We start from the raw sequence: 13499 nt of genomic DNA on the forward strand, positions 1-13499 counted from the left end.
GCCCCGGCAGCTGCTAACCCACCAATAACTGGAAAAGCAGTACGGGTTTTCTTTAGGAATTCTAACCTTCTGTCTCTGCCTTCTGTGTGTGACCTGGGTGGAATGAAATGGACTTCAAAGACTTAATCAAACATTAGAAATCTTTGCTTTGCTTCTTTTCCCTGCCTTCGATACCTGCTGATCTGGGCCCCAAGGGGTTAGAAGAATGAACAACATTTTCACTAGGGATCCTAGTAACCATGTGATGAAAAAAAAGACACTTGTGGGAAACTGCTGTTTGGTTTAGCCTGGGAATGACATCAGGGAAAATGTAAACACTGTCGTAGTAGATGTTTCTCCAAACTACCAAGGTGACTATGTGTAATCAAGTTTCTCTGGCCACAAGCTTTCTAGAAAAGAGGGAACATCTCCTTGCCCAAAGTGTTGGTTGCTCAGTCATGTCCGACTCTTTGCAGCCCCATGGACTCTAGATCACCAGGCTTTCCTGTCCATAGGATTTTCCAGGCAAGAATAGTGGAGTGGGTTGCCATTCCCTTCTCCAGGGGATCTTCCCGACCCAGGGATCGAACCCTAGGTCTCCGGCATTGCAGGTGGATGCTTTACCATCTGAGCCACCATGGAAGCCAAGCTGAAATCACGCATCTAACAAGGTCCTAACTTACATCTCTATGCTGATCTGTCCTGCAAAGTCTCCTCTAAGTGGTGTGTAGTGGGTGTGGTGGGGGGAAAATTTAGTATTTCCCAAATCAACTGGAAGGAGCAGTTCAGTGTGAGATAATGAATGATCCTTCCCGGACTATGCAGGATGCAAAAAGATGAGATGAGCTCCGGGTGTGACCTTTTTCAAGGATGGTGCAGGACTTCAGCCCATGAGCAGGCTCAGCTGGGGTGCGTCCTGCCCCGTGCGTGAGTCAGCACGTAAGTAGTTAAGTTGGTTGGCGAGCCTTGGCTTGCTGGGGTAGAGCATTCAGCCTCCAAGCATTAGCCTGCAGCCTGACTCAGAAGAGCAGGGGCCGGGGATTCAGAAGCATTCTGGCATTCAGGCTTGAGGGAGCAGTGACACGCGGTTCTGAACAGGCAGCTGCCGCAGTGGGTCTAGGTACGTACGTAGCTTTGCTTTGATTGATAGTGTTTTGTTTTCTCCCGTGAGAACAAAGCAGTGGTTGTTCATGTTTGCAAACAAGAACCCTTCACACTGAAAAGGAACAGCTGTTTATTAGCTGCTGTTTATAATGAAATAATAGAGGGACAAGGAAATAGATTCTTAATACTCATTATGTTTCTGATTGCAGTGGCCAAGTTTCTTTAATTTTTATCTGAATTCTGGTGCTGTGTGGTCAGGTCATTTGAATGTCACGGTAATAGTAGGATTGAAAAGGTATCATTTTGGCTATTCTTTCTGTGAATGATCATATCTACATTCAGAGATATGGATTGAGCTGGCAGAATTATTTGCTGAATGGATGAAGCCAAGTGTCAGAAATCCACTTTCCTACCTCATTTTGGAAAGCGAGGTTCATATTCTTAAGATTAAAACACAAACTTCTCCAAATTTACCAAATGCCTGAGTGAGAGCAGTCGCATTTGAATGTGGTCTTTATCTTTCTTACAGCTTGACTTTCGTCTCAGGTGTGTGTAGCATGACCTGAAATAATCTTTAGAATCTCAGTTCTTTTTTTAAATGAATCCCCTCATCTGAATCTCCTGGGCTTTCCCAACACTTTTAGTGACTTTCTCTATTCTATTGATTTTAGAACAACTCAGGTTTAGAATGGACTAGAACTACTCCAAAAACTTGGATTGGATGGAATTTCCAAGGATACAGGGACTTAAGTTTGTCTGCATCTCATTGCATCTCCATTCTCTCTGCAGCAACATCTATCAACTGACACTGATGACCTTTTTACCAATTAGTACCTGCAAGATTTAAAATGGCAGCAGAGGGGGTTACTTCTTGTTGAGTTTATTGTTTAGTCACTAAGTCATGTCTGACTCTTTTGAAAGCCATGGACTGTAGCCCACTAGGCTCCTCTGTCCGTGGGATTTCCCAGGCAAGAATACTGGAGTGGTTTGCTATTTCCTTCTCCAGGGGATCTTCCTGACCCAGAGATTGAACCTGCTTTGGCAGGAGGATTCTTTACCACTGAGCCTCCAGGAAAGCCCTTGTCAGGCTCAAACCCTACTTAACAAGTTCCTGCTTCTCAGCATAGTGATCAAAACTGGTCGTTTATCATCCTGGAATTGCCTAGAATGTTTCCTCCCCAGTGCCCACTGGAGTGGGTAGCCTTTCCCTTCTCCAGGGGATCTTCCCAACCCAGGGATCAAACCCAGGTCTCCCACATTGCAGGTGGAGTCTTTACCAACTGAGCGATGAGGGAAGCCCCCAAGTGCCCACAGCTTCTCATATATTCACATGAATTTCCAGCCCATGGGAGACTCCTTTTGGTAAACAAGTTTTTCTTTGAAAAATGCAAACAATACTTTAAGATTTAGGTAGGCTGTCTCAGTCCTTAATACCGTCATACAAATCAGTTTAGTGCCCCTTTAAAATCTCTTCCTGAAGTAAAGGCAGTTTTCCAGAATGAAGAAAAGGTGGTGAGAATCAGGAATTTGAAGAGGGTTAGAGAGAGAAATCTAGATGGGTACTGCAGTAGTGGCCAGGGGGGCGGTTTGAGAATCCTGAGTCATGAAAGAGGGAAATTCAGGATGTGAGAGCAGGGTCTAGACGGCATCGTTCATAACGGTGCAGGTGAAGGTACCTGAAGATTTCAGGGGCTGCTGGGCATAGTTAGCATTGAAGGGGATTAACTTCCAGATTCTCAACTTCCATTTGAACTGCTTTCCAAGAACTTTTTTGCTGGAGGATCCATATGAGTTCTGCTTCGGAAAGTAAAGACAAACTTCTACTCATCTGGAGCCTCACTCTGGGCATACAGTCTCACTCTGGTTTCAAGACATATAGAAATCTCCTGGGCATCACCCCAGAGATGATTTCAGAGCACATTGTTCCAGAGAGGGAGCCTGGTAAGCACAAAGCAAGCAGAAACAGACCACATCTTGTTTCTCTAGGTTTCAAACTCGTGCCAAGTACTGTGTCTTGTCTCTCTCAGAGTTTCAATGAAAGAGTGAGAAGGTTATCACATAGATAAAGTGTATGTATGAATATGTCTATTGAAATAGAAACTGAAGTCTGATAGTTTCTAATAGTAATTCCGGTTTGGCAGCCCAATTTGATAAAAATGGGTTTGACTAAGGTCTGTGGATATTTTTTTTGTAAATCTAACATACAGATTCTTCTGCTTAAGGTTTTGGCCAAAATAAATTTGAAATGTGTGTACAGTATACAGAAATTTAGAAAATACAATCTTTCCAAGTATTTCAGCATGTAAGAGCTTTAGATGTCCACTTCTGAAACACACGAGAGTGTTTGCTTTAGCAACACATATACTAAAATTGGAGTAATACAGAGATTAACATGGTCCCTGCACAAGGATGATACTTAAATTTGTGAAGCACTCCATAGTTTTATTTATTTTCAAGGAAGCAATGGAGAAACAGACATAGAGAACAGACTTATGGTCATGGGGAGAGGGGAGGAGAAGGTGAGATATATGGAGAGAGTAACATGGAAACTTACATTGCCATATGTAAAACAGATAGCCAACGGGAATTTGCTTTGTGTCTCAGGGAACTCAACAGGACCCTGTATCAACCTAGAGGGGTGGGATAAGGAGGGGGTTAAAGAGGGAAGGGACATGTGTATACCTATAGCTGATTCATGTCGAGGTTTGACAGAAAACAACAAAATTCTGTAAAGCAATTATCCTTCAATTAAAATATAAATTAATTAAAAAAAACACACAAGGAAGTAGAAAATTCTTTTAGGGGTTTCAGGAGCCAGAGCTTGCGAGGACAACTGGTCTGTATTATCCTTGAGGTGTGATATGCCTGCCTGAGAGCAAGTGCCTCTGCCCTCAGAGAGCCCCAGAGTCTACTCCTTGTTTTGTGCCTCCCGCATCTTTACTTCCACCCCCCACCCCAGCTTCAGGATCCTGCCATTTCCATCACTCAGCCCCCATATCACTTCCTCTATGAACTAGCTGATTGATTGATTTTGTATTTAGTAGTTGCCTGGTGATTTGAAGATAGAGTGTGAGTGGTAGAGCAAAATTTTCATCAGGTGAGGGTTGAAGAAGAGGAGGGTTTATAGGGCATGTTATTGATCACCTCTCCTGTGTCAGGGCGATGTGATGGCTGCAACTGGAATCCGAAGATGTGAACTCACATCCTGTATCTGCAGCTTACTAGCTCTTTGAACTTCCCTGAACCTCGATTTCATCATTTGTAAACTTAGGGTTCTGTGTGTGAAACTCTAGGATGGTACAAGTGATACAGGGAGGAACAGAATGGGACTCGAACACCAAATTGACATATGTTCATTAAATAGTAAGTTCCAGAATAGAAGAGTGTATCAAGTTTAAGAGGAAGAAATAAATTAAGCCCTTGACTCCATCTGTGGGATCACTGCTGGGATAATTAATGGCTTTTCAGCACTCTGCAGTTTTCACAGCAGTATCATACATTTCCTCCGTGTATGGCTACCACATCCTGGGAAGTAGGTTCTTGGCAGGAAGATGAGGAAAGGCATGCCCCCCACCCAGTCATCTCTGCCAAAAGGAAACAGTTGTACTATGACGGGATACCAGGAGACTGAGCCTCATTGGTTAAAGCAGAGATGTCAAGAGCCAGCTCCAAGATCAGTTCAGTCGCTCAGTCGTGTCTGACTCTTTGCGACCCCATGGACTGCAGCATGCCAGGCCTCCCTGTCCATTACCAATTCCCGGAGTTTACCCAAACTCAGGTCCATTGAGTCGGTGATGCCATCCAACCATCTCATCCTCTGTCGTCCCCTTCTCCTCCTTCCCTCAATCTTTCCCAGCATCAGGGTCTTTACAAATGAGTCAGTTCTTCGCATCAGGTGGCTAAAGTATTGGAGTTTTGGCTTTAACATCAGTCCTTCCAATGAACACTCAGGACTGATCTCCTTTAGGATGGACTGGTTGGATCTCCCTACAGTCCAAGGGACTCTCAAGAGTCTCCTCCAACACCACAGTTCAAAAGCATCAATTCTTTGGTGCTCAGCTTTCTTTATAGTCCAACTCTCACATCCATACATGACCACTGGAAAAACCTTGCCTTGACTAGCTGGACCTTTGTTGGCAAAGTGATGTCTCTGCTTTTTAATATGCTGTCTAGGTTGGTCATAACTTTCCTTCCAAGGAGTAAGCATCTTTTAATTTCATGGCTGCAGTCACCATCTGCAGTGATTTTGGAGCCCCCAAAAATAAAGTCAGCCACTGTTTCCACTATTTCCCCATCTATTTCCCATGAAGTGATGGGACCAGATGCCATGATCTTAGTTTTCTGAATGCTGAGCTTTAAGCCAACTTTTTCACTCTCCTCTTTCACTTTCATCAAGAGGGTCTTTAGTTCTTCTTCGCTTTCTGCCATAAGGGTGGTGTCATCTGAATATCTGAGGTTATTGATATTTCTCCTAGCAATCTTATTTCCAGCTTGTGCTTGCTCCAGTCCAGCACTTCTCATGATGTCCTCTGCATATAAGTTAAATAAGCAGGGTGACAATATACAGCCTTGATGTACTGCTTTCCCTATTTGGAACCAGTCTGTTGTTCCATGTCCAGTTTTAACCATTGCTTCCTGACCTGCATACAGGTTTATCAAGAGGCAGGTCATGTGGTCTGGTATTCCCATCTCTTTCAGAATTTTCCACAGTTTATTGTGATCCACACAGTCAAAGGCTTTGGCGTAGTCAATAAAGCAGAAATAGATGTTTTTCGGGAGCTCTTTTGCTTTTTCGGTGATCCAATGGATGTTGGCAATTTGATCTCTGGTTCCTCTGCCTTTTCTAAAACCAGCTTGAACATCTGGAATTTCATGATTCATGTATTGCTAATGCCTGGCTTGGAGAATTTTGAGCATTACTTTACTAGTGTGTGAGATGAGTGCAATTGTGCGGTAGTTTGAGCATTCTTTGGGATTGCCTTTCTTTGGGATTGGAATGAAAACTGACCTTTTCCAGTCCTGTGGCCCTTGCTGAGTTTTCCAAATTTGCTGGCATATTGAGTGCAGCACTTTCACAGCATCATCTTTCAGGATTTGAAATAGTTCAACTGGAATTCCATCACCTCCACTAGCTTTGTTCATAGTGATGCTACCTAAGGCCCACTTGACTTCACATTCCAGGATGTCTGGCTCTAGGTGAGTGTGAGCGATCACAGCATCGTGATTATCTGGGTCATTAAAAATTTTTTGTACAGTTCTTCTGTGTATTCTTGCCACCTCTTATTAATATCTTCTGCTTCTGTCAGGTCCATACCATTTCTGTCCTTTGTTGAACCCATCTTTGCATGGAATGTTCCCTTGGTATCTCTAATTTTCTTGAAGAGATCTCAAGTCTTTCCCATTCTGTTGTTTTCCTTTATTTCTTTGCATTGATCGCTGAGGAAGGCTTTCTTATCTCTCCTGGCTATTCTTTGGAACTCTGCATTCAAATGGAAATATCTTTCCTTTTCTCCTTTGCTTTTTGCTTCTCTTCTTTTCACAGCTATTTGTAAGGCCTCCTCAGACGGCCATTTTGCTTTTTTGCATTTCTTTTCCATGGGGATGGTCTTGATCCCTGTCTCCTGTACAATGTCACAAACCTCTGTCCAAAGTTCATCAGGCATTCTGTCTATCAGATCTAGTCCCTTAAATCTACTTTCACTTCCACTGTATAGTCATAAGGGATTTGATTTAGGTCATATCTGAATGGTCTAGTGGTTTCCCCCACTTTCTTCAGTTTAAGTCATTTGGCAATAAGGAGTTCATGACCTGAGCCACAGTCAGCTCCCGGTCTTGTTTTTGCTGACTGTATAGAGCTTCTCCATCTTTGGCTGCAAAGAATAGAATCAATCTGATTTCAATGTTGACCATCTGGTGATGTCCATGTGTAGAGTCTTCTTTTGTGTTGTTGGAAGAGGATGTTTGCTATGACCAGTGTGTTATCTTGGCAGAACTCTATTAGCCTTGGCCCTGCTTCATTCTGTACTCCAAGGCCAAATTTGCCTGTTACTCCAGGTGTTTCTTGACTTCCTACTTTTGCATTCCAGTCCCCTATAATGAAAAGGACATCTTTTGGGGTGTTAGTTCTAGAAGGTCTTGTAGGTCTTCATAGAACCATTCACAACTTCAGCTTCTTCAGCATTACTGTTCAGGGCATAGACCTGGATTACTGTGATATTGAATGGTTTGCCTTGGAAATGAACAGAGATCATTCTGTTGTTTTTGAGATTGCATCCAAGTACTGCATTTTGGACTGTTTTGTTGACTATGATGACTACTCCATTTCTTCTGAGGGATTCCTGCCCACAGTAGTAGATATAATGGTCATCTGAATTAAATTCACCCATTCCAGTCCATCTTAGTTTGTTGATTCCTAGAATGTTGATGTTCACTCTGGCCATCTCCTGTTTGACCACTTCCAATTTGCCTTGATTCATGGACCTAACATTCCAGGTTCCTATGCAATATTGCTCTTTACAGCATCGAACCTTCCTTCTATCATGAGTCCCATCCACAACTGGGTGTGTTTTTTTGCTTTGGCTCCATTCCTTCATTCTTTCTGGAGTTATTTCTCCACTGATCTCCAGTAGCATATTGGGCACCTACTGATTTGGGGAGTTCGTCTTTCAGTGTCCTATCTTTTTGCCTTTTCATACTGTTCATGGGTTCTCAAGGCAAGGATACTGAAGTGGTTTAACATTCCCTTCTCCAGTGGACCACATTCTGTCAGACGTTTCCACCATGACCCGTCCATCTTGGGTGGCCCCACATGACATGGCTTAGTTTCATTGAGTTAGACAAAGTTGTGGTGCATGTGATCAGATTGGCTAGCTGTCTGTGGTTGTGGTTTCGGTCTGTCTGCCCTCTGATGCCCTCTCTCAGTGCCTATTATCTTACTTGGGTTTCTCTTACCTTGGATGTGGGGTATCCCTTCACAGCTGCTCCAGCAAAGCGCAGCTACTGCTCCTTACCTTGGAAGTTGGGTAGCTCCTCTTGGCCACCGCCCCGACCTTGGACATGGGCTAGCTCCTCTCTGCCGCTCCTGTGCCATTGCAGACACTGCCCCTTCCAAATAGGCACCTTTCCAAAGCCCTTCTGCAGTGAGTTCTTTGCTAGTCTCTCCATTTCCCCATCAGAGAAGGAGGTGCCTGGTTCTCTGCTAAGAGCCAAGGCTAAGTCAACAATGGGTGAGAAAAATGGAGAACATGTCAAATATCAAATGCAAATACCCTGTTGAGAGGAATGGGAAGAACTAAGCTTACATGGACCATCTCTCAGGGCAGGCATCAGGGAAGGAGGAGTATCCCTGAAAAAATGGTCTTAGAAATTTTGGTATGGCCAGTTTTCCATTCCCAGGATCAAGACTCCAAATAAGGAGGACAACTACCCCATGTCACTGGACATGAATGTGTGAGGTCACCCTAAAGAGATGGATCTGTGCTCCCTGCGGTACAGGGTGCTTCTGGCTGTGACTCTCAGCTAATTTCCCACTCAGATGAGGGAATTTTCCCCAAACTTTTCCAAAAGGTGTCCCCCAGGACAGCAGTGTTATCTGAGACTATACATGAGAAATGCCTCATTGGTGGCTTAAGAGGTGGTTTGTGTAGTGACAATGATGTATTGAAGAAAAAGTTGATTTTTGCTGACTGGAGCAAATTGTGCATAGATCTTCCTTTGGTTGCTTGAAATCAGCCATGGTAGGAGTAGTTTTTGTGTTGTGTGCTTTTTTAAAAAATTGAAGTATAGTTGATTTACAATGTGTTAGTTTCAGGTGTATAGCACAGTGATTCAGTTACACACACACACACACATTCTTCAGACTCTTTTTCCTCGTAGGTTATTAGTTTCCTATGTTATGCAGTAAATCCTTATTGGTTACCTATATTATATTATATTGTAGAGTGTATATATTAATCCCAAACTCCCAATTTATCCCCTGCCCTTTCTGCTTTGGTAACCAAAAATTTGTTCTGTGTCTGAATCTCATTCTGTTTTGAAAATAAGTTTATTTGTTTTTTAGATTTCACATATAAGCAACATCATGTGGTATTTATCTTTCTCATGTCTGGCTTACTTCACTTAGCATGATAATATTTAGGTCCATCCATGTTGTACAAATGGCATTATTTCATTCTGTTTTATGGATGAATAATTGTCTGCCTAAATTCCTATATAGGAAAGACACCTCACAGGAGGTTAACTCTCTGACTAGTGTTTCCTTATGTCTTCTCAGAGTGGGGAGGCCTCTGAGAATTCCCTTTACAGAAGGCATTAATTCATTCACAGGTCTTAAAGTTCCTCCTCTACTCATGCCAAGTCAAGGGAAATTTTTGTTGTGGAAGATAGGAGATCTCCTCATGGGTTAGACTAAAGTATGAGAGGAATTGTTCATTAGTTCTTGGTAAAAGTTTCTATACCCAAAAAAGAGTAATTGTGAAGCAATCCTATTTAATAACTTTTAAGTGCACTTACCATGTGGTTCTCAATTAATCCTCAAGCAACCTTTAGAGATTATGACTATTTCTGTTTTACAGATGAGGGACTGGAAGCATAGAGAAGTAAGTGACTTCCTCTCGTTAGGGCAGTAGTGGGATTTGAACTTAAGAAATCGTGAGCCAAACCCGTATTCTAAACCACAGTTATTTATCTTCTCCATGCAAATTTGATGTGCATGCATGTTCAGTCATGTCCAACTCCTTGTGACCCCAAGGAAAGGGCTAAAACTCCAGCCCGTTTCCTCTGTATGTGAGACCCCACTTTTGTTGCATGAAAACCTATCTCAACCAGCAGCAGAACAGTAGATTTCATAATTTAATGGAGTCTCTCATGTATCTCAATAAGTGCGAACTTCAGACACAGAGCCAAGGTTGGAAGATGGAATGTGAAACATCAGGTTTCAGGTCCAGAGCAGAGGTTGGAAGATAGAACGTGAACATCAGGTTTCAGCTTACTCAGCTGTGGTCCATTAGGCAAAACAGAAGTCATTCCTCCCAGTGTTTCTTATGCAAAAGTAAAACAACACTCTTGTGCAACCATGTTTTCACCTTTCTTCCTTTTCTGGATTCTGCCAGAAATCTTGAACAAGGTTGTTATACTTTTAGGCGAAATTAAGTCTATTTCTCTCCCATATGCATTTTTTTTTTTTCCAGTTTGCAAGAATCTTGGAAGAACTGCTATATCCATGAGATTTTTGTTTTGTGTTGTAGTCACAAACATTAACTTCAGGTTTCGCTCTAATGCTTTTAGACCTGCCTGAATAGCCAGTACTCAAATTGAATTCGTTTTAACAATTTGTTTTCCCACATCTCCTTGGGTTAGTGGCATCAAATTCTCTCAGTCTTAAAAAAATTAAAGTGATGTCTAGTTTCCCCCAGTCCTTCACCTCCCACATTGAAAAATTGTCAAATCCTGGTGACAAGCTTCACCAATCCTTCTCAAATGTATTCCTCTTTCCATTCCCACTGTCACCTCCATGTACCACCTTGGTTCTGCTTCCCTCCCAAATGGGATTTCACCTTTCTTTTTAAATGGTTTTCCATCTCTAACCCCAGGTTCCAAAATGTTTTTTTAGCTTCCAAAATATTTTTCAGCATCCTTTTTTTTTCTTATTACCAACTTTTAAAAATTGAAGTATAATTCATTTATAATGTTGTCTTAATTTCTACTATACAGCAAAGTGATTTAGATAATATATACATTCTTTTTTAAAATATTTTTTCCATTATAGCTTATCATAGAATATTGAATATAGTTCTCTGTGCTATACAGTAGGACCTTGTTCATCCATTCTATACATAAAAGCTTACATCTCCTAACCCCAACCTCTCTTTACATCCCTTCCTTCTCTGACTAGTTTTATTGTTTTTCATTTTAATTTTTATTATTTTCTATGTCTGTGAGTGTATTTCAGAAAATAATTTTGAATCAAGGAAGCGATGGATTAAATCGGCGGTTACAACTTGTGGTTGACATGTGTTAAGTTTGTCACACATAGTGCTGACCTAAATAATGATAAAATATTTATTCAGAATTGTTTGCCTGCATTTGAAATCAAGAAATTAAGATAAACACTGATATCACTGGCTTTTTGGACATAAAGTTTATCATACTAAGTGAAGTCAGTGAAAGACAAATATCACATGATATCTCATATGTGGAATCTAAAAAAAATGATACAAATGAACTTATTAACGAAACAGAAACAAACTCACAGACATAGAAGACAAACTTATGATTACCTGAGGGGAAGAGAAGGGAGAGATAAATTAGAAGTTAGGGATTAACATACTCACTTCTATATATAAAATAGATAAACAACAAGGACCTGTTACAGCATAGTTTGCTATATACAATATCTTGTAATAAGCTATGATTAAAAAGAATCTGAGAAATATGTATATGTATGTATTTGCTTATGTATATGTATCATGGAATCACTTTGCCATACATCTGAAAGTAACACAACGTTATAGATCAATTTTACTTTACCTACTGACTTTTCATTAAAAAATGAGAAAATCTGTCAACACCAGGTTTTCATCCCCTTCAGTGAGCACCCACTTTCTGACTGAGACAGTCCTCACTGATCCCGTTTTCTCCTCAACACCCAGTGTTGCTATGATGCACCTATCTGGCAGATGTCTTTGAGTTTCAGTCAGCTAAAACACACCTCAATCCTTGGGAGAGTTTGCTGATAAACATGCCCACTTATTTACTTACACCTTCAATGTGCATATGATGTAGGCAGTCTCCTTCCTGGGCAAGATTTTAAGCATTGCTTAGCATCTCATTTTCTCCTCTACAAATTGGGTTTGTTTTTTCTCCCTGCAAAGACTTTTCAAGGATAATTTGGCTTATGACCTGCTTAAACTAGAGCAAGATGTTTTCTTTTGTTTCATAATTCAGTTTGATTATGGCAGGAATTGCGGTTTGGCTAGAGATGTCCTCTCCCAGCAGTGCTGGCAGGCCTGTCAGCAACATCATGCCAGTTTTCTGACTTTTTTTTCTCCCTTTAATGGTGCTGTTAAGGGCCTACATAAAACCTGCTATTGGTGGCCTCTTTCAAGATATTCTGAGGTAGTTTTTCAGCAGTGTGAGGTGAGATTGGAAGCCCTTTTTCTTTTTTTTTTTGTTGACTACTCATTCTATTTAAAAGGCTTATAGCTCAGTGGTTTGGTTTTTGAAAGAAACAGTTCCTCAGCCAATGCATAACTCCAGGTTTTAAAAAGAAACTCACTAAGGCTGATTGATGTTCAGCAAGAATGCATTGATGTAAACAGACCAGTTGTTTACCCTGGCATCTCTTTAAACTTGTCAGTGATCAGGCTGAACCTCAGTAATTAAATCTTTTGAATATACACACAATGGGAATTGACACACTGGAATGGAAAAAATATGAATTTTCCATCCTGTCTTTATCTGTGGACTCATTTTTTAGGCAATCGGTTGCACAACTTGGTCACATTGTGGTATCTGTCCTTTTAGGAAAACACCAATATCCTTATCAAATTCAGGATAACTTTGATCTCTTATGATGCATCCAAGGTTTAGCTCACCTGGGCATGAAGAGGCAGCTCAGTCTGTTTACTGATTAGAGAAATTAATAAGCAGGTAGAACCTGCTCTGTTCCATTAGACATGACTACACTAGTTGATGCCTCAATTTTTCTAAAAGTACCATATGATCTGATTATTGATGGGTTGGTTGGTTAGGAGCTTAACCAAGATGGAGTCAGGTGAGCACTGTCTGCCTCATGTTGCCAAGAAAAACAAACAAAAACTATTCTCAGTGGTGTTTTTCATTTGATGATGCCTAAGATTGGCTCTAGGTGAGTGATCACACCATTGTGATTATCTAAGTCGTTAAGATCTTTTTTGTGCAGTTCTTCTGTGTATTCTTGCGACCTCTTCTTAATATCTTCTGCTTCTGTTAGGTCCATACCATTTCTGTCCTTTATTGAACCCATCTTTGCATGAAATGTTCCCTTGGTATCTCTAATTTTCTTGAAGAGATCTCTAGTCTTTCCCATTCTGTTGTTTTCCTCTGTTTCTTTGCATTGATTGCTGAGGAAGGCTTTCTTATCTCTCCTGGCTATTCTTTGGAACTCTGCATTCAAATGGAAATATCTTTCCTTTTCTCCTTTGCTTTTTGCTTCTCTTCACAGCTGTTTGTAAGGCCTCCTCAGACAACCATTTTGCCTTTTTGCATTTCTTTTCCATGGGGATGGTCTTGATCCCTATCTCCTATACAATGTCACAAATCTCTGTCTATAGTTCATCAGGCACTCTATCAGATCTAGTCCCTTAAATGTATTTCTCCCTTCCACTGTATATTCATAAAGGATTTGATTTAGGTCGTACCTGAATGGTCTAGTGGTT

At 41.2% G+C, this 13499-nt stretch overlaps 1 protein-coding gene and 1 non-coding gene across 2 annotated transcripts in view; both read left to right on the forward strand.

Moving 5' to 3' along the window:
- Positions 1-991: 991 nt before the first annotated feature.
- LOC122446694 (putative neutral ceramidase C) overlaps positions 992-13499 on the forward strand; it is an 88706-nt gene continuing 76198 nt past the window's right edge. Inside the window, exon 1 of the mRNA XM_043477179.1 lies at positions 992-1099. The gene's annotated coding sequence lies outside the window, so the exon portion shown is untranslated. The remainder of the gene's footprint in view (positions 1100-13499) is intronic.
- Positions 3424-3527, forward strand: LOC122446882. Its single transcript, XR_006271041.1, has one exon. It is a non-coding gene; the product is annotated as a U6 spliceosomal RNA (small nuclear RNA).

Source organism: Cervus canadensis, chromosome 8, assembly GCF_019320065.1.
Source record: "Cervus canadensis isolate Bull #8, Minnesota chromosome 8, ASM1932006v1, whole genome shotgun sequence".
Classification (NCBI taxonomy): Eukaryota; Metazoa; Chordata; class Mammalia; order Artiodactyla; family Cervidae; genus Cervus; species Cervus canadensis.